Below are 19,331 nucleotides of genomic sequence, written 5' to 3' on the forward strand. Positions count from 1 at the left end.
AATTAGAGCTTTCTGTAAAAATGTATGTATAAATAAATGGCCTAATGATAAGTAAAATAAAGTTAAGTAAATGGGACACAGGTTAGGAAGTAGCAAATTCTCATGAAAATAAAAGCAGTCCTTTCAAAACAAGAACCCTCTGCCATCAAGTCCTGTGTTAAACACTAGAAATGCAAAACTGGGAAATAGAGCACTTACAGTCCCCCAGCACATCCCTGATTACTGCATCATGTCCTAGGTAAGTCAGAACAGAAGTCGCTGGGCCTTGCTGAGCAGGCCACTGCACTTATGAATTTAATCTAACCCCTACCTCACAAACCATTCTCCCTAGACTTCTGTTTTCTTTGTTCCTGTTATAAAAATATTGGCTTCTAATTCATGATGACAGACTGGATTTCCCAAGGACCTAAGATCATATTTTAAAAATATGAAGGTATTTTTAAACGAAATCATAACAACACTAAGACAAAAGGGAATGTTGTAAGAAAACTCTTAAAAGCTTTGTTTTTAAGAAACAATAAAAAGTAGTTTACTGAAATAAAAAAATTCACAGCTTAAAACATCAGCAATTAAAAAACTGGGTCTTTTCAAGGGAGCTTCTACAAAACTCCATGCTGCCCTGACTCGTGTGGCTCAGCAGATTGAGCACCAGCCTGCAAAGCAAAGGGTCACTGGTTTGATTCCCAGTCAGGGCACATGCCTGGGTTGCAAGCTGGGTCCCCAGTAGGGGGCACGAGGAGGGAACCACACATTGGTATTTCTTTCCCTCTCTTTCTCCCTCCCTTCTCCTCTCTCTAAAAATGAATAAATACAATCTTAGAAAAAAAAAGGTGAGGGAATGGATGCAGAAGTTAAAAAAAACCTCCATGCTAAGATTTATATTTACAAAAACCAGAAACAACCCATTGGACTATTATCAGACCTTTAAAATCTACATGGTCCAATAGGGTTCCTTTTTAACCGCCCCCCACACCCTGCATACTAAGGGGTCTAGGTACTATGGCTTCTAATCCCAGGATAAAGCACAAGAACAAGTCTCTTAAGAATAAAAGAGACTTATTTTTAAAGGACATAAATATTTAAAGATAAAAAAATAAGTGGGTCCAGGTGAGGGCTCCTGAAGTGAATACTGCAACTTAAGGGGGCGGGGGCAGCATAATACCCCAGCCTTCCACAACTGATAAAATAGAGGAAGAAAGAGAACGCAATGCAAAAAATGAAAAAGTTTACCCATCAAAATAATGCCTTCCTTATTTTGATGCTTGCAAAGGAGTGGGTCTTTCTGCCAAGAGTTTACCAGACACTTACAGAGAAATCATAGTTAGTTCTCTGGCCATTAAGGGGGAGGGCTTTCTGATAAGCAGTATTATGCTACTATAGAGAAAAATCAATACCAGCAATCTATATTAATCACCCTAATCCTTCATTCAACAAAAGCTAAATACACATTTTCAAGGAAACCAACAGCACAAAAGGGAAGATCCAACATGAAAAAAGCAAAACCTAATCCAAGAGAAAAACAGATAATTCAATAAAAACAATTTTAAAAATCAAGTATATTTAGAGAGGGTCAATAAGATATTATACCTATAAAAATGAAAAAGCAGCAAAGATATGAAAAATAAACATGGTAAAATAAGACGATCAAAAATTTAATAACTAAATAAATGAACGAAATAACAAAATGAACATAACTGAACACAGAATTAGTAACCAGGAGAACAATGTCAAGAAAATCTCCCAGAAGATAAAACATGAGTCAAACAGAACATGAAAGAAAAGTTAAGAAACATGAACAGCCAGAGACTACAGAACTACAGAGACTATGTGATAGGCTTTCCAGAGGGGAAGGAATAATCAAAGAACAGTAAAAATGCCCTGGCCAGGTGGCTTGGTTGGTTGGAGCATTGTCCCACACACCGAAAGGTTGTGGGTACATCCCCTGTCAGGCCATGTATGCAAAGCAACCGACTGATGTTTCTCTTGCTTTCCAAAAAATCAATAAACATATCCTCAAGTGAGGATTTAAAAAATAGTAAATACAATAAAAAGGTATGTTTTAATAGTGAAAATGCCTACCATACAAGTAGCATTAATGGAGGAAAAAAAGATAAATAGTAGCTAGACTTCAAGAACAAAAAGATAGCATATAATCACCTCAACAGATGTGAAGAAAACGCATCCAACACCCTTTCATGATAAAAACATTCAACAAACTCAGAATACAGGGGAACTTTCTCAATTCCCCCCCAAAGGCCATCTCTGAAAAGCAAATAGCTAACATAATACTTATTGTAAAGAAAACAAGCTTTCCTCCTAAGATCAGGAACACCACAAGGATGTCCACCTGAACCACTTGTATTCAACACTGCACTAGAGGTTCTAGCCAGGGCGATTAGGCAATAAAATACAATAAAAGGCATCCAGACTGCAAAGAAGTAAAACTATCTCTACTCATAAATGACATGATATTGTATACAAAATGTCCTGCCAAAATAAAATATTATAACTAAACACAAGTTCAGCAAGGTTCCAAAATCAATTGTATGTTCTATCAATGAGCAATCTGAATATAAAAATTAAAATGACTCTATTTTCAACAGCATCAAAAAGAATACAAATAATTTTAACAAAAGAAGGGCAAAACCTGTACATTGAAAACTGCAAACATAGGAAGATATTAAAGAGACCTAAATAAAAGGAAAGATATCTCACGTTCATGGATCGGAAGACACTATTTTCAAGAGGTCGATATTCCCCAAAATGGTCTATAGATTCAACACAATTGCTATAAAGCCCTGCTGTTTACAGAAATTAAAAGCCAATTATCTCCCCAGGCAAGAGAAACAGAGAAAAAATAAATAAACAAATGAGACTACATCAAACTAAAAGTTTTTTGCACAGCAAAAGAAATCATCAACAAAATAAAAAAACCCACAGAATGGGAGAACATAGTCACCAATACATCTGATAATGGGTTAATATCTAATATTTACAAAGCACTTATAAAACTCATACCAAAAAAACAAACAACCCAATTAAGAAATAAGCAAAGGACCCGAGTAGACACTTTTCTAAAGAGGACATACAGATGGCCAAATGACCTATGAAAAGATGCTCAACTCACTCACCAACAGAAAAATGCAAATTAAAACCACAATGAGATACCATCTCACACCTGTCAGAATGACTATCATCAATAAATCAACAAATAAGTGCTGGCGAAGATGTGGAGAGAGACGAACCCTTTTGAATTGTTGGTGGGAATGCAGATTGGTGCAGCCACTGTGGAAAGCAAAAAATTAAAAATGGATCTGCCTTCTGACCCTGTGATCCCACTTCTGATAATATATCTGAAGGAACCTAAAACACTAATTCAAAAGAGCACAGGCACCCCTATGTTCATTGCAGCATTGTTTACAATTGCCAAGATATGGAAGCAGCCCAAGCGTCCATCAATAAATGAGTGGATAAAACAACTATGTGACATTTACACCGTGGACTATTACTTGGCTGTAAAAAAGAAATTTTTACCCTTTGCAACAGCATGGATGAACCTGGAGAACATTATGCTAAGTGAAATAAGCCACCCAGAAAAAGACAAATACCATATGATTTCACTCATATGTGGAATCTAATGAACAAACGGAACTAACAAGGAAAATGGGGACAGATCACAGATGGAGAGCAGGATGACAACTAGTGGGGTAGGGGGAATTTAGGGGGTGGCAAGACTGAGCAAAAAGGAAAAACGACTCATGGACATGGACAATAGTGTAGTGATTGCTAGGGAGGGGAGAGTATAAGGGAACTGATGGGTAATTGGAAAAAATACAATAAAGATTAAATAAAATACAAAAAAAAAAAGCCGAACCTAAAATTCACATGGATATGCAAGCAAATTGCTAAAACAACCTTAGAAAAAACAAACTTGGAGAAATCAAACTTCCTGATTTCAAAACTTAACTACTACAAAGTTACAGTAATTAAGACAGTGATGGTACTGGCATAAGGATAGGCATGTAGATCAACAGAGTAGAACTGAGTCCAGACATGAACTCTTTATGTTTACAGTCAATTGGTTTTTTACAAAGGTGCTCAGACAATTCAATGGAGAAAAAAGTCTTTTCAAACAAATGGTGCTGAGGCACCTTGATATCCACATGCTAAACAACAAACTTGGGCGGACTTCCGGCAAGATGGAGGAATAGGTGGACGCACTGTACCTCTTCGCACAACCAAGAACAGAACAACAATAATTTACAACAATGATTTGCAGTCATAACATCAGAACTGTCAGAGGATTTATCTAAATGGAAGTCGGACAGCCAAGAAGTTGAAGTAGACCCGTACATCCAGACTGGTAGGGGACGACGAGACGAGCCGAGCGGGCGCGGGGCTGGTGCGGGTCGGCAGCGCGCGTAGGTCGGGGGAAGTTTGGCGCAGGATCGGCGCGACAGCCATCCGGGGCGCAAGAGTGCAGCGGTGATCCCTGAGTACGCAAGCAGCAGCTGGGGGAATCAGTGGGGCAGCGATTGTGGACCAGGGCAGAGCTCACGGCCCAGAAGCCCAGGGAAGTGTCTGACTCCAGGAGAACGGAACTGTCGCCATTGATCCCTCCTGTCCCCGCTCCCGCCCCCGCCCCCACCCCCACATATAACGTCACAAGCTAGCGACTGGGGCGCCCAGCCCCGGTGAACACCTAAGGCTCCGCCCCCCACCATAACAAGAGCGACCAGACCGGAGAAAAAAAATAAATAAATAAAATAATAGGAGAGACAGGGAAAGACATAAGATATGTTTCCAGCAGAACAGATCAGTCCCCCAGGACTCATCCTTTTGAGTGACCAAGAAATAGCCAATCTATCAGATGCACAGTTCAAAACACTGGTGATCAGGAAGCTCACAGAATTGGTTGATTTTGGATGCAAATTACATGAAAAAATTCAGGTTACCATAAAAGAGATGCAGGAAGATATACGGAGGAGAGTCAATAGTGAAAGGAAGGAATCTGAGTCTCAAAACAATACAGTGGACCAGAAGGAAGATAGAATCAACCAAGCAGGAAAGCATGATGAAATAAGAATTCAAAAAATCGAAGAAAAGCTTAAGACCATCGAGGACACCTTTAAACGTTCCAACATCCGAATTATAGGGGTACCAGAAGGGGAGGACCAACAAGTGGAAAAGTTATTTGAACAAATAATAAAGGAGAACTTCCCCAAACTGGCAAAGGGAAGAGTCTTCCAAGAAATCCAAGGAGCGCAGAGAGCCCCAAAGAAGTTGGACCCAAGAAGAAATACACCAAGGCACATCATAATTACATTAGCCAAGGTAAAAACGAAGGAGAGAATCCTAGAAGCAGCAAGAGATAAGGGGACAGTAACCTACAAAGGAGTTCCCATCAGACTGTCAGCTGATTTCTCCAAAGAGACCTTACAGGCAAGAAGGGGCTGGAAAGAAATATTCCAAGTCATGAAAGACAAGGACCTACATCCCAGATTGCTCTATCCAGCAAAGCTCTCATTTAGAATGGAAGAGAAGATAAAGTGCTTTTCAGATAAGGTCAAGTTAAAGGAGTTCATCATCACCAAGCCCTTACTTTATGAAATGCTAAAGGGACTTATCTAAGAAAAGAAGATAAAGAAAAGACATGTATAGTAAAAGGACAGCAAACTCACAATTATTAACAACCACACCTAAAGCAAAACCAAAAGAAACTAAGTAAACAACTAGAACAGGAACAGAACCACAGAAATGGACGGCACATGGAAGGCTAGCAGTAGCGGGGGGGATGAGGAGAGAGGGGGAAAAGGTATAGAGAATAAGTAGCATAGAATGTAGGTTGAAAATAGATAGGGGGAGGGCAAGAATAGTACGGGAAATGTAGAAGCTGAAGAACTCATAAGTATGACACATGGACATGAACTAAAGGGGGGGAACGTGGGTGGGAGAGGGGGTACAGGGTGGAGGGGAGTGAAGGGGGAAATGGGACAACTGTAATAGCATAATCAATAAAATATATTAAAAAAAAAAAGAACAAACTTGGGCCCCCTTTCTTACACCACACAGAAAAATTAACACAAAATATATCACAGACCTAAATATAAGAGCTAAATGTGCACTAAGAAGAAAATATAGGAGTAGATTTTCATGTCTTTATGTTAGGTAAAGCTACAGCATTAAAAGCATAAGCAGCTCTGACAGTTATGGCTCGGTTGGCTGGTATCTTTCCGCAAACCAGAAGGTCACCAGTTCCATTCCCAGTCACGATACATGCCTGGGTTGCAGGTTCGGTCCCCAGTCAGAGTGTGTGCAAGAGCCAGCCGATTGATGTTTCTCTCTCACACTGATGATTCTCTTCCTCCCTCTTTCTCCCTCCCTCCCCCTCTCTCTAAAAATAAACAAACATCATCATTTCTTTTAAAAAGCATAAGCAGAAAACAAAAAATATCAAGTTGTACTTTTCAAAATTAAAAACTTTTGTGATTCAAAGGACACCATCGAGAAAGTAAAATAATGTGGCGACACAGATAAATGTGGTACTTGCCTCCTCGCACAGCCACATCAAAATTACAACTGAACTACAGAACCACCATCATTCAGAACCACCTGAAATCTGGCTGAATGGAAGTCTTATAACTAGGGAATTAAAGAAGTCCATCTAGACTGGTAGGATGAGCAGAGATGCAGAACAGGCTGGTCCTACACTCATGTGTGGCAGATAAAAATCAGGAGGGATACCTCAACCACAGAGGTCCCCCCTAGGTAGGAGAGGTTCCAACCCCAAACCAGGACCCCCAGCCCAGGGTTCCTATGCCAGGAAGAAAAGTCCCCATAACTTGTGGCTATAAAAACTTGTGGAGATTGAGGCCAAGGGAGATGGAGGACTTCTGGAGTCCCTAGTAAAGTTACTCCTAAAGGGTCTGTGCATGGACTTACTCCCTCTGAGCTCCAACACAAGGGCAGCAACTTGAAAGGCACCACAGACATATGGGGAGAAACTACACTGTCTAGTATCAGGGCAAGAGGTGGGTGGCAGCCTTCTCCCAGACAGAAATGCTGGCAGAGGTCACTGTTCCTTTGATGAGCTCTTCTCCCACACAGCCACTCAGCAGACAAGCACCATATCTGAGACTCCACTAACCTGGCCCACACTGTTGGCCCCACCCTGGTGTTTCCCTGAGGCCCCCAACTTACAGGTCCCCCCCAGCTATTTCCAGTGGCTTTTCCATACCTGTCTTGGCTCGCACATCAGACTTTCTCAAATCTCTCAACCAAGCAGCATCTGGCCTTAGAGTGTCCCCTACCTCTTCCTAAATGGCCCCAGCCCCAGGACTAAAACAGCTGACCTTGGTTCACAGCTTGGCCTCACCTCGGCACCTCCAAGCCCAGCACAAATAGCAGCCATCTGCAGACTGCTTTGTACTTCATGCTACATGCTAGGTGGCAATGTACAGAACACAGGCGGCAGCTGACCCTGACTTGCACCTCGGAGACAGTACATCCAGAGGACAGTTTCAGAACATGTCAAAACATTATCACCCAACCACCTCTATAAGCAACACACTCAAGGGGTGAACTCAGCAGGCACCAGAGTCCACTAAAGTCAGTCCTGCTCTGTAGAGTAGGCCCTGCACAGCTGATCCTCCACAGTAGTCGTAGGTCAGTGATCAGGTTTGTGGTTGCAGCCAGGTCTTGCAGCTGATAGGCCTGGGGGTAAATCCCTCCCAGTGAGATTTCAACAGCAATCACGGCTCAACTACAAGAGAAGAGTGTACACAGCCCATGTGGGGATCACACCTTGAGTGCCCAGCTTGGGTGATTACGGAGGCTGTGCCACTGGACCCTACAGAACACCTACTACATAAGGCTACTCTACCAAGCCTGGGAGATGAAGCAGCTCTACCGAACACACAGAAATAAGCACAGGGAGGCTGTTAAAAGGAGCAGACAAAGAAACATGTCCCAAATGAAAGAAGAGAACAAAAATGCAGAAAAAGAAACAAAATGAAGACAATCAATCTATTAGATACAGAGTTCAAAACACTCTGTAAGGATAAGCAATGAACTTAGTGAGGACCAATCAGAAATGACTAACAGCCCTGGCCAGTGTGGCTCAGTTGGTTGAAGCATTGTGCCATAACCAAAGGTTTGCGAGTTCAATTCCTGGTCAAGGCACATACCTAAGTTGTGGGTTTGATGCCCAGGTCAGGCATGTATTAGAGCAACCGATCAATGTTTTCCTCTCTCTCTAAAAACCAATGAAAAAATGCCCTCGGGTGAGGATTGCAAAAAAAAGAAGTGAAGAATTTACAGGGAATTAACACTAGGGTGGATGAAGCCAAGATCAAATCAGCAATTTGGAATATAAGGAAGCAAAAAACACCTAATCAGAACGGCAAAAAGAAAAGCAAATTAAAAAAAAAAAATGAGGAGGACTTCCGGCAAGATGGAGGAATAGGTGGATGCACCGTACTTCCTCGCACAACCAAGATTAGAACAACAATAATTTACAACAATAATTTACAGACAGAATAACGCTCAGAACCAGCAGAGGATTTATCTGAATGGAAGTCAGGCAGCCAAGAAGTTGAAGTAGACGCGTTCATCCCGACTGGTAGGAGAAGATGAGCCGGGCGGGTGTGGGGCTGGCACGGGTCCGTGGCGCGCGGAGGTCGGGGAAAGTTTGGCGAGAAATCGGCGCAACAGCCATCCGGGGCGCAAGAACGCAGCGGTGATCCCTGAGTATGCAAGCTGCGGCTGGCAGACCCAGAGGGGTAGCGATTGTGGACCAAGGCAGAACTGGCAGCCCGGGAGCCCAGAGAAGGGTCTGATCCCAGGAGAACGGAGCTACCGCCATTGTTCCCTCCCATTCCCACTCCCACTCCCACTCCCACATATAATGTCACAATCTAGCGTGCCCAGCCCCGGTGATCACCTAAGGCTCCACCCCCCACCGTAACAAGAGCGACTAGACCGGGGAAAAAAAAAAAAAAAGGACAGGGAAAAACATGTTTTCAACAGAGCAGATCAGTCCCCCAGGACTCATCCTTTTGAGCAACCAAGAGATAGCTAACCTCTCAGATGCGCAGTTCAAAACACTGGTGATCAGAAAGCTCACGGAACTGGTGGATTTTGGACGAAATTTAGATGAAAGGATGCAGGTTACCATAAAAGAGATGCAGGAAGATACGTGGCGGAGAGCCAATAGTGAAAGGAAGGAATCTGAGTCGCAAAACAATACAGTGGACCAGAAGGAAGATAGAATCAACCAAGCAGGAAAGCAGGATGAAATAAGAATTCAAAAAATCGAGGAAAACCTTAAAAGCATCCAAGACACCTTTAAACGTTCCAATATCCGAATTATAGGGGTACCAGAATCGGAAGGGGAAAGCAACAAATTGAGCACGAATTTGAACAAATAATAAAGGAGAACTTCCCCAATCTGGCAAAGGGAACAGTCTTCCAAGAAATCCAAGGAGCTCAGAGAGCCCCAAAGAAGTTGGACCCAAGAAGAAACACACCAAGGCACATCATAATTACATTAGCCAAGGTAAAAACGAAGGAGAGAATCCTAGAAGCAGCAAGAGATAAGGGGACAGTAACCTACAAAGGAGTTCCCATCAGACTGTCAGCTGATTTCTCCAAAGAGACCTTACAGGCAAGAAGGGGCTGGAAAGAAATATTCCAAGTCATGAAAGACAAGGACCTACATCCCAGATTGCTCTATCCAGCAAAGCTCTCATTTAGAATGGAAGGGAAGATAAAGTGCTTCTCAGATAAGGTCAAGTTAAAGGAGTTCATCGTCACCAAGCCCTTATTTTATGAAATGCTAAAGGGACTTATCTAAGAAAAGAAGATAAAGAAAAGACATGTATAGTAAAAGGACAGCAAACTCACAATTATTAACAACCACACCTAAAGCAAAACCAAAAGAAACTAAGTAAACAATTAGAACAGGAACAGAACCACAGAAATGGAGGGCACATGGAGGGTTAGCAGCAGGGGGGTGGGAGGAGGAGAGAGGGGGAAAAGATATAGAGAATAAGTAGCATAGAATGTAGGTTGAAAATAGATAGAGGGAGGGCAAGAACAGTACGGGAAATGTAGAAGCTAAAGAACTCATAAGTATGACACATGGACATGAACTAAAGGGGGGAAACGTGGGTGGGAGGGGGGTACAGGGTGGAGGGGAGAGAAGGGGGGAAATGGGACAACTGTAATAGCACAATCAATAAAATATATTAAAAAAAAGAGGATAGTGTGTAAGGAGCCTCTAGGACAACTTCAAGGATGGCAACATTTGCTAGGGATGCCTAAAAGAGAAGAGAGAGTCTCAGAAATTGAAAACCTATTTGGAAAAAAAAAAAAAGAAAGAAAGAAAACTTCTATCACTTGGTGAAGCAAATAAACATACAAGCCCAGGAAGCTCAGAGTCTCAAACAAGATGAACCCAAGAGGCTCACACCAAGACACATCATGGTTAATATGCCAAAGATTAAAGACAAAGAGAGAATCTTAAAAGCAACAAGAGAAAAGAAGTTAGTTACCTACAGGGGAGTTCCCATAAGATTGACAGCTGTTTTCTCAACATAAACTTTGCAGGTCAGAAGGGACTAGCAAGAAATACTCAAAGTTGTAAAAAGTAAGGGCCTACAACCAAGATTACTCTACCCAGGAAAGCTATCATTTAAAATCAAAGGACAGATAAAGAGCTTTCCAGACAAGAAAAAGGTAAAGGAGTTCATCACCACCCAACCAGCATTACATGAAATGCTAAAGGGTCTTCTTTAAGGAGAAAAAAAAATAGTTTAAAAATATGAACAATAAAATGGCAATAAATATATATGTACCAACAACTGAGTCTAAAAAACAAAATATATGAACAAGAACAGAAACAGACTCACAGATAAAAAGAACATTTTGATGGTTGCCCAATGGGAAGGAGGTTGGGAACTGGGTGATAAAGGTGAAGGTACTAAGAAGTACACACTAGTTGTTACAGAACAATCATGGAGATGTAAAGTACAGCATAGGGAATACAGTCAATGATATTCTAATAACTATGTATGGTATGAGATGGGTACAAGATTTATCAGGATGATCACTTAGTAAGTTATGTAATGGCCTATCAATGGGGTGCACATCTGAAACTAATATAATAATGTATGTCAACTGTAACTGAAAAGTAAAAAACTAACTTACAAAATAAGTAAAAAATTAAAAAGTTGCCCTGACCAGCATGGCTCAGTTGGTTGGGTGTCATCCCGCAAAGTGATGTTGATTCAATTCCTGGCCAGGGTACATGCCTTGGTTATGGGTTCCGTCCCCAGTTGGGATGCATATGAGAGGCAACCAATTGATGTCTGTCTGTCTGTCTCTCTCTCTAGCAAGGATGTTTCTCTCTCACGTAGATGTTTTTCTCCCTCTCTTTTTCCCTTCCCCTCTCTCTCTTGAAAAGGAAAAAGAAAAAAAGTTGATCAAGGAACAACAACAACAACAACAAAAAAACATATTCTCTGGGGCATTTGCTTTATTGCTCACTGGCATATGTGCTCATTTTGGCTTAAATAAACTCTTAACAAAAATTAAAACAAAACAAAAAAAGGAAAGTAAAACAATCCACAAGAGAAAATATTTGTAAATCACATACTTGATGAGTCACATACCCAAAATATAAAAAGAAATATCATAAGATTTCTCAACAAGAAGACAACCCAATTTAAAGTCAGGCAAAAAAAATTTATATAGACATTTAACTAAAGAAGATATATAAATGGTCATAAGCAAATAAAAAAAGCTCAAACCATTAGTATTCAGGAAATGCAAATCAAAATCACAGTAAGATATCTCTTCATACCCACTAGGATGGCTACCATCGAAACAAGTGATGATGAGGATATAGAAAACCCTCATATACTGCTGCTGGACTTGTAAAATGGTGCACCTCCCTTGGAAAACAGATTAGCAGTTCCTCAAAAACAGTTACCATAAGGCCCAACAATTCCACTCTTCAGTATATGCCCCAAAGAAATGAAAATACATACCTATACAAAAATGTGTACATAAATATTCACAGTATTATTATTCCTAATAACCCAGAGGTAGAAACAACCCAACTGTCCATCAACTGATGGAAGGAAAAATAAGGCTATGCCAACTAAGCACCAAAGAGTGATTATATTTACTGTATAAATCCATAAACGCCCATGAGACCATAATGATTTTTAAAGAGAAGGCTAGCTATCACCATTTCATACAGCTACTGATTCTTACTTTAAAGTTCATTTAAATAGATATTTTTAAGATTTTATTTGTTTATTTTTAGAGAGGGAAGGGGAGAAAGAGAGGGAGAGAAACATCAATGTGTGGCTGCTTCTCCCATGCACCCTACTGGGAACCTGGCCCGCAACCCAGGCATGTGCCCTAGACTGGGAAGTGAACCAGACAGAGGCCAGAGTTCAATCCACTGAGCCACACCAGCCAGGGCACAAGTTTATTTTAAAAGTTAAAATTGTTAATTACATGGAAAGAACTAAGCATTCAACCTGCCTTTCTAGTAGAACTATGTTGGTATAACCCAAAAGGCCCAGATTGAGAGATAAATTTTATTTTACATTAGAATAGACACTAGTGCCCTGGCTGACGTAGCTCACTGGATTGAGTGCAGGCTGCGAACCAAAGCATCACAGGTTTGATTCCCAGTCAGGGTACATGCCTGAGTTGCAGGCCACGGCCCCCAGCAACCACACATAGATGTCTGTCTGTCTGTCTGTCTCTCTCTCTCTCTCCCTCCCTTCCCTCTCTAAAAATAAATAAATAAAATCTAAAAAAAATTTAAATTAAAAAAGCAAATATATATATATAAAGAATAGACACTAGTGAAGACACTAGTAAAAGGTAAGTGTGATAATGTTAATTTGGCTCTCTAGGAAAATGTTAATATTTTTTAGAAAATGCCTGTTAAGTTACTGAGAAATAGGTGGTCAAGATTTTTTAAATGCACTTAAAAATACTTCAGCATTAAAAAAGCAAACTACGTGTACATTTCTAAAAATCAAGCTTTTAAGAACACCTTGTATAATGTTTAACGATAAAACTTTTAAGAAAATAATAGACTAATAGACCTGGCATTTAAAAAAAAAAATCGAGAACTTGCAGCCAAGGTGGAGTAGTAGGTAGACACACTGTGTCTCCTCCCACAACCAAAATAGGAACAGCAACAGATTAGAAACAAAAAGCCACCAGTACTGACAGAAAATTCAACTGTATGGAAGTCCGACAACCAAGGAGTTAAAGTAGACACATTAATCCAGACCAGTAGAAGTGGTAGAGTCTGGCAGCCAGGGGGAGAGGGGTCATGGCAAAGAGAGCTGTGGCTGGCGGACGCAGGCACACAAGGCAGCAGCTGGCAGACCCTGGGCACAGGGCTGTGGATTGTGGAGGGGTGTGGCATACAAGGCAGCCAGTGGACCAGGCGGTCCCACATTCTCGGCCAGATAAACCAAGTAAAACTGGGGAACGAGACAGAGAACGCAACCCAGGGTCCCAGTGCAGGGAAATAAAGACTCAAAACACTAATTGAAAACACCTGTGGGGGTTGAAAAGCTGGGAGAGACTTCCAGCCTCACAAGAGAGTTCGTTGGAGAGACCCACAGGGTCCTAGAACTCAAACAAGCCCACCCACATGGAAATCAGTACCAGAAGGGCTCAATTTGCTTGCAGGAAGCAGGGGAAGTGACTGAAATCAGGTAGAGAGCAGAGCAAGTAGCATTGTTCCCTCTCGGACCACTGCCCAACCTACAGCGTCACAACCTAGTGAATGGGTTGCCCCGCCCTGGTGAACACCTAAGGCTCCACCCCTCACTACCTAACAGGCACGTCAAGACCAAAAAAATGGCCCAAACAAAAGAATAGATCAAAGCTCCAAAAAAAAAAATACAACTAAGTGACGAAAAGATAGCCAATCCATCAGATGCACAGTTCAAAACACTGGTAATCAGAATGCTCACAGATTTGGTTGAATTTGGTCACAAATTAGATGGAAAAATGAAGGCTATGCTAAGTAAAATAAAGGAAAATGTACAGGGAACTAACAGTGATGGGAAGGAAACTGGGACTCAAATCAATGGAGTGGACCAGAAGGAAAAAAGAAACAACCAAACAGAAAAGAATGAAGAAACAAGAATTCAAAAAAATGAGGAGAGGCTTAGGATCCTCCAGGACATCTTTAAACGTTCCAACATCTGAATTATAGGGGTACCAGAAGGGGAACAGGAACAGCAACAAATGGAAAAATGGAAAAGTTATTGGAACAAATAATAAAGGAGAGCTTCCCCAATCTGGCAAAGGAAACAGACTTCCAGGAAGTCCAGGAAGATCAGAGAGTCCCAAAGAAGTTGGACCCAAGGAGGAACACACCAAGGCACATCATAATTACATTACCCAAAGTAAAAATGAAGGAGGGAATCCTAGAAGCAGCAAGAGAAAAGGAGACAATTACCTACAAAGGAGTTCCCATCAGACTGTCAGCTGATTTCTCAAAAGAGACTTTGCAGGCAAGAATGGGCTGGAAAGAAGTATGCCAAGTCATGAAAGGCAAGGGCCTACATCCAAGATTGCTCTATCTAGCCAAGCTTCCATTTAGAATGGAAGGGCAGATTAAGTGCTTTACAGGTAAGATCAAGTTAAAGGAGTTCATCATCACCAAGCCCTGATTTTATGAAATGTTAAAGGGACTTATCCAAGAAAAAGAAGAAAAAAACATGTACAGTAAAATGACAAACTCACAATTATTAATAACCACACCTAAAACAAAAACAAACTAAGCAAACAACAGAACAGGAACAGAATCACAGAAATGGAGATCACATGGAGGCTTAGCAACAGGAGAGTGGGAGGAGGAAGGGGGGGAAGGTATGGAGAATAAGTAGCATAGATAGTAGATAGAAAATAGGGGGAAAGCAAGAATAGTATGGGAAATGTAGAAGCTCAAGAACTTATGACACATGGACATGAACTAAAGGGGGAAATGTGGGTGGGAGAGGGTGTGGAGGGGAGTGAAGGGGGGAAAATGGGACAACTGTAATAGCATAATCAATAAAACATATTTTAAAAAATCAAGTAGACCTTAACAACTAGAGCTGTCTCATTCAATCAAAACTAACTCGATGACTAGGACTGTTTTCTTTCCTCAGTGAACCCATTAAAATCACTTGGTTTTGTAATGCCTAATAGTGAAAAACCATAATTAGTATAAATGTTCCCAAATTTTAGAATAATTTATAAAGCAGAAAAGACTCAATTATTTAGTTTAGTTAAACATAAACTAAATATCACACACTTCTGTATCAATAATTAAAAAATTGAAAGTTGAGAAGGGAAGATGGGTCATAGTTATGAGTATGTTAGATTCATCTCTTAGAATGGGGAGTAAATAGATCTTGTTTACAGTTAATTAAATAACAGAGATATTGTATGAAGTTAACATGGTAAACAGCAGGAAATCTAAAACACAAACTTAACACTAGTTTCCCCCTGGAGGATGCAAAGGAGAGAATTTTACTCTTTTTTATTAGTTCAATTTTTTGTGGCCCATGTATACGTACTATTTTTACAATTAGAAAATTAATGCTTATAATTTTAAAAAGTCAAAGTTTGTATGGTAAAACATATATAATTATGTAACAATATACTAACATTTAAAAGATGAAACATAATATTCTGCCACCTGCTATTATCAATACATGTCTAGAGATCTTTCATTATTAGAATATATCTATCTCACTTATTTTGTCAAATGTATAGCATTCCACTGTGTATCATTTATGTTTAGTCTCTGTATAAAGGGTGTATTATTAACTCATGCAACATAAAACTACAGTATCTATCAGAGAAAATCCTGTTCTGCCACTGGAGATACAAAAGTGAACAAAGCAAAATCCCTGACCTGATAAAACTTACATTCCAGTGGGCGGGGTAGGGGGGCTGGTAGAAAATGGGGAAGTCAGACAAAGAAGTAACTTGTATTATCAAGTCAGCTTCTGATAAGACTAAGAAAAAAAATAAAGTAAGGCATGGGAGCTAGATAATGTGTGGGGTAGGCAGAGATGAATTGATATTTTATACAGTGTAGTCAGGGTAGACCTCTCTGATATGGTAAATTTAAGCAGAGACTAGAGAGAACTGAGGGAACAAGGCATGATGGTAGCTGGGGAAAGAATGTTAAGTATGAAGGTCCTTAGGTGAGCATGCCAGGTAGTATTTGAGGAAACAAAGTACCCAGAGTGGATGCAACCTGGGGAGGGAGACAAGTACATAGTAACAGATGTGTCAAGAGTGATGGGAAATGGACCATGTACCACTTTAAGCACTTCTGAGCAAGCGAGTGGCATGAATGGACTTATGTTTCCATAGGATCACCCTGGTCTGTGCAGAACAAATTAAAAGTAAACAAAGGTATAAGCATAATCCAGTTAGGCTACTGCCATAACCTCAGTGGGAGATGGTGGTTCAAATTTGAGTGGTAGTGATAGGGTTAGAAGTGGTAGGATTTTAAATATATTTTGAAGGTAAAATCACTTAGATTTGCTGATGGATTTGTAATTGGGGTATAAATAGAGAATAGACAAGAATGACTCCAGAGTTTCTGAACAATTAGAAGGAAAGCTGACAATTACTGAGATGTAGAAGGCTGTGGGAGAAATGGGTTTGGAAGTTGGGGGGCAAAATGAAGAATTCAGTTTGGTACATGTTAAATATGATATGCTTGTTATACAAAAAGAGAAGATGACTTGTGGCAACTGACTATATAGGTCTGGAATTCAGGGCACAGCTCTGGGCTGGAGATATAAACTTGAAGTCTTCTCCGTAAGGAATATAATTAGATCAAAGAAAGGAAATGAGATGATGCAGAGAATGAAGGTAGACAAAGGAGTATGAAGACTGAGCCCTGCAGCACTCCAATATTTAAAGATCTAGGAAATGAGAAAGAACCAAAAGAGGGGAAGCTAGAGAAGAGCACGAGGCTAGAGAAGAAGGCAGTGATTGCTGCAGCTAATGAAACATGCTGGGGAAGTTCTGACACTGGAAGTCAGATATCCTCCTTTTAAGGTCCTTTGAAACACTGGCGGAGGGAAACTGCCTCCAGATTTTTGTAATTATAAACAATATAATAAACATCTTTGTGCATTTTTATAGGAATGGAATTTCTGGACCTAAGAATATGTAAACTTAGCACTGAGATACATTCCCAACTTGTCCAAATGACTGTACCAACTGACAGAAAACAGCTTGTGTGTCTAAACTATCACTTGCACTGAGAATTATCAAACTTACTAACTTTATCAATTTGACAGGTCAAAAATGTTATCTTGTTTTATTCTGCATTTCTCTATGACTGAGGTTAAGCATTTTGTTTCACGTGGTCAGTCACTATTTTTTTCCTGTGAGTGTTTGCTCATGGCTTTTGCCTGTTTTCTTAGAAAACTGCTTGTCTTTATTGATTCACATTTATTGTATATTAATGTTAACTCTTTTGCTTTTCTCTGACTTCATGTTAGTAAGCTTATATCCTGGCTGGAACTGCAGAGAAGCAAAGAGAAAAGAAGTATACCAAAGCCTTCGGTTTTTATGTTTACATATCCTTTCTTCATACAGCATTTTCTTTTTCCTTGTTTTTTTTCCTTTTTTTTTTTAATTTATAGGAAATGCAAGGATGCATTTTTTTTTAGATTTTATTTATTTATTTTTAGAGAGGGAAGGGGGGGGAGAGAGAGAGACAGAGAGACAGAGAGAGAGAGAGACAGAGAGACAGAGACACATCAATGTGCGGTTGCTGGGGGTTATGGCCTGCAACCCAGGAATGTACCCTGGCTGGGAATCGAACCTGGGACACTTTGGTTCCCAGCCCACGCTCAATCCACTGAGCTACACCAGCCAGGGCTTCCTTGTTTTTTTTGTTTTTTGTTTTTTTTAAGATTGTATTTATTTTCAGAGATGGGAAAGGAGGGAGAAAGAGAGAGACAGACAGACAGAGAGAGAGAGAAACGTCAATGTGTGGTTGCCTCTCACATGGCCCCCACTGGAGGCCTGGCCCGCAACCCAGGCATGTGCCCTGACTGGGAATCGAACCTGCAATCTTTTGGTTCACAGTCTGCGCTCAATCCACTGAGCTATGCCAGCCAGGGCTTGCTTGTTTTTTTTTTTTATACACCATTTTCTTAACTCCCCTCTGCCATGTCTCTTTACCTAAGAACAATTTGGCTGTAGCATCTACAATTCCTGCAGCAGGTTCAGTGTGCCTGCTGATAGGAATGAGCAGGTGGTTGGTCCTCCATGTTCACCCTCCAACACCTACACGCCTATACCTTCAGGGGATGCTTACATTAGGGAAATGAGTTCTTTCTGATCAAAATCCTGTATATTATCTATATGCCTGTCACACGGGGGGGCATTCAAAAATATTTGTGGAATAAACAAAGGGAGCTCCCTTCAAGTGAAATGAAGGTAGTTTTCAAGGCAACAAAAAGATAAATAATCCCCCTTATTATCCAATGTATTGCCTGGAAAGTTAGACCGAAGTTGAAGATTTAACAAATATTAGCAAATAGTAAACACACAATGAAATATATGTAAACATATATTGTTAACAGAGGGACAGACAGACACACTCTCTAAACTAAAACCACAGAGAACTACTGCATTCTCATATAAACTATTTCATACTGCTGTCGGGCCCACAATACTATATTGGTCAATTCTCTGATTTTATGCCATGTTTCCTTTGAGTTTCTCCATTCCTTTGAGGATCAAAAAGTTCTGTAAGTTCTTTAAAAGTTGTATTATCTCTTTCTTGAGGGACAACAATAATTGTAAGAAAACAGTCTGAATAATGCACCATGATTCTCCATCTAATTACTTTGTTATTTTTATTTCCATTCCTGAAGATATCCATCATTTTCATGGACTTTATGGATACGACTGCACATGGATGAATGACTCAAAACCCAGAGCCAATAAAGAAGAAATTCAGATTATAACCAAAGAAAATGAACCAATAAGAGAGAAAGGAATTTAAATCAGTGGTGACTTTAGCTCCAAATGATGCCCCTAAAAATGGAAGAATAGAGCAACAGGACTTTCTCTTGCTTTATAGCATCCTTGGCCACCAACAGGTACTTGGTATGGTACAGAAACCAAGAAAAGTAGAAAGTTTTGAGTCAAACTGTGTTATAATTTGGCAAATAAAAATGGGATCAAAGTAAGGAGGGAGAAAAAGGAGGAAGCTGAAAAGAGCAAACAGATAACCAAATATTCGTGGAAAAACT

The 19,331-nt window shown here is 40.3% G+C and overlaps 1 protein-coding gene across 9 annotated transcripts in view; it reads right to left on the bottom strand.

Annotated features, from left to right (window-relative positions):
• Window positions 1-19,331, bottom strand: part of TLK2 (tousled like kinase 2) — a 122,257-nt gene that overhangs the window by 50,790 nt on the left and 52,136 nt on the right. The gene's annotated exons all lie outside the window — the stretch shown is intronic.

Source organism: Phyllostomus discolor, chromosome 8 (assembly GCF_004126475.2).
Source record: "Phyllostomus discolor isolate MPI-MPIP mPhyDis1 chromosome 8, mPhyDis1.pri.v3, whole genome shotgun sequence".
NCBI classification, from domain to species: Eukaryota; Metazoa; Chordata; class Mammalia; order Chiroptera; family Phyllostomidae; genus Phyllostomus; species Phyllostomus discolor.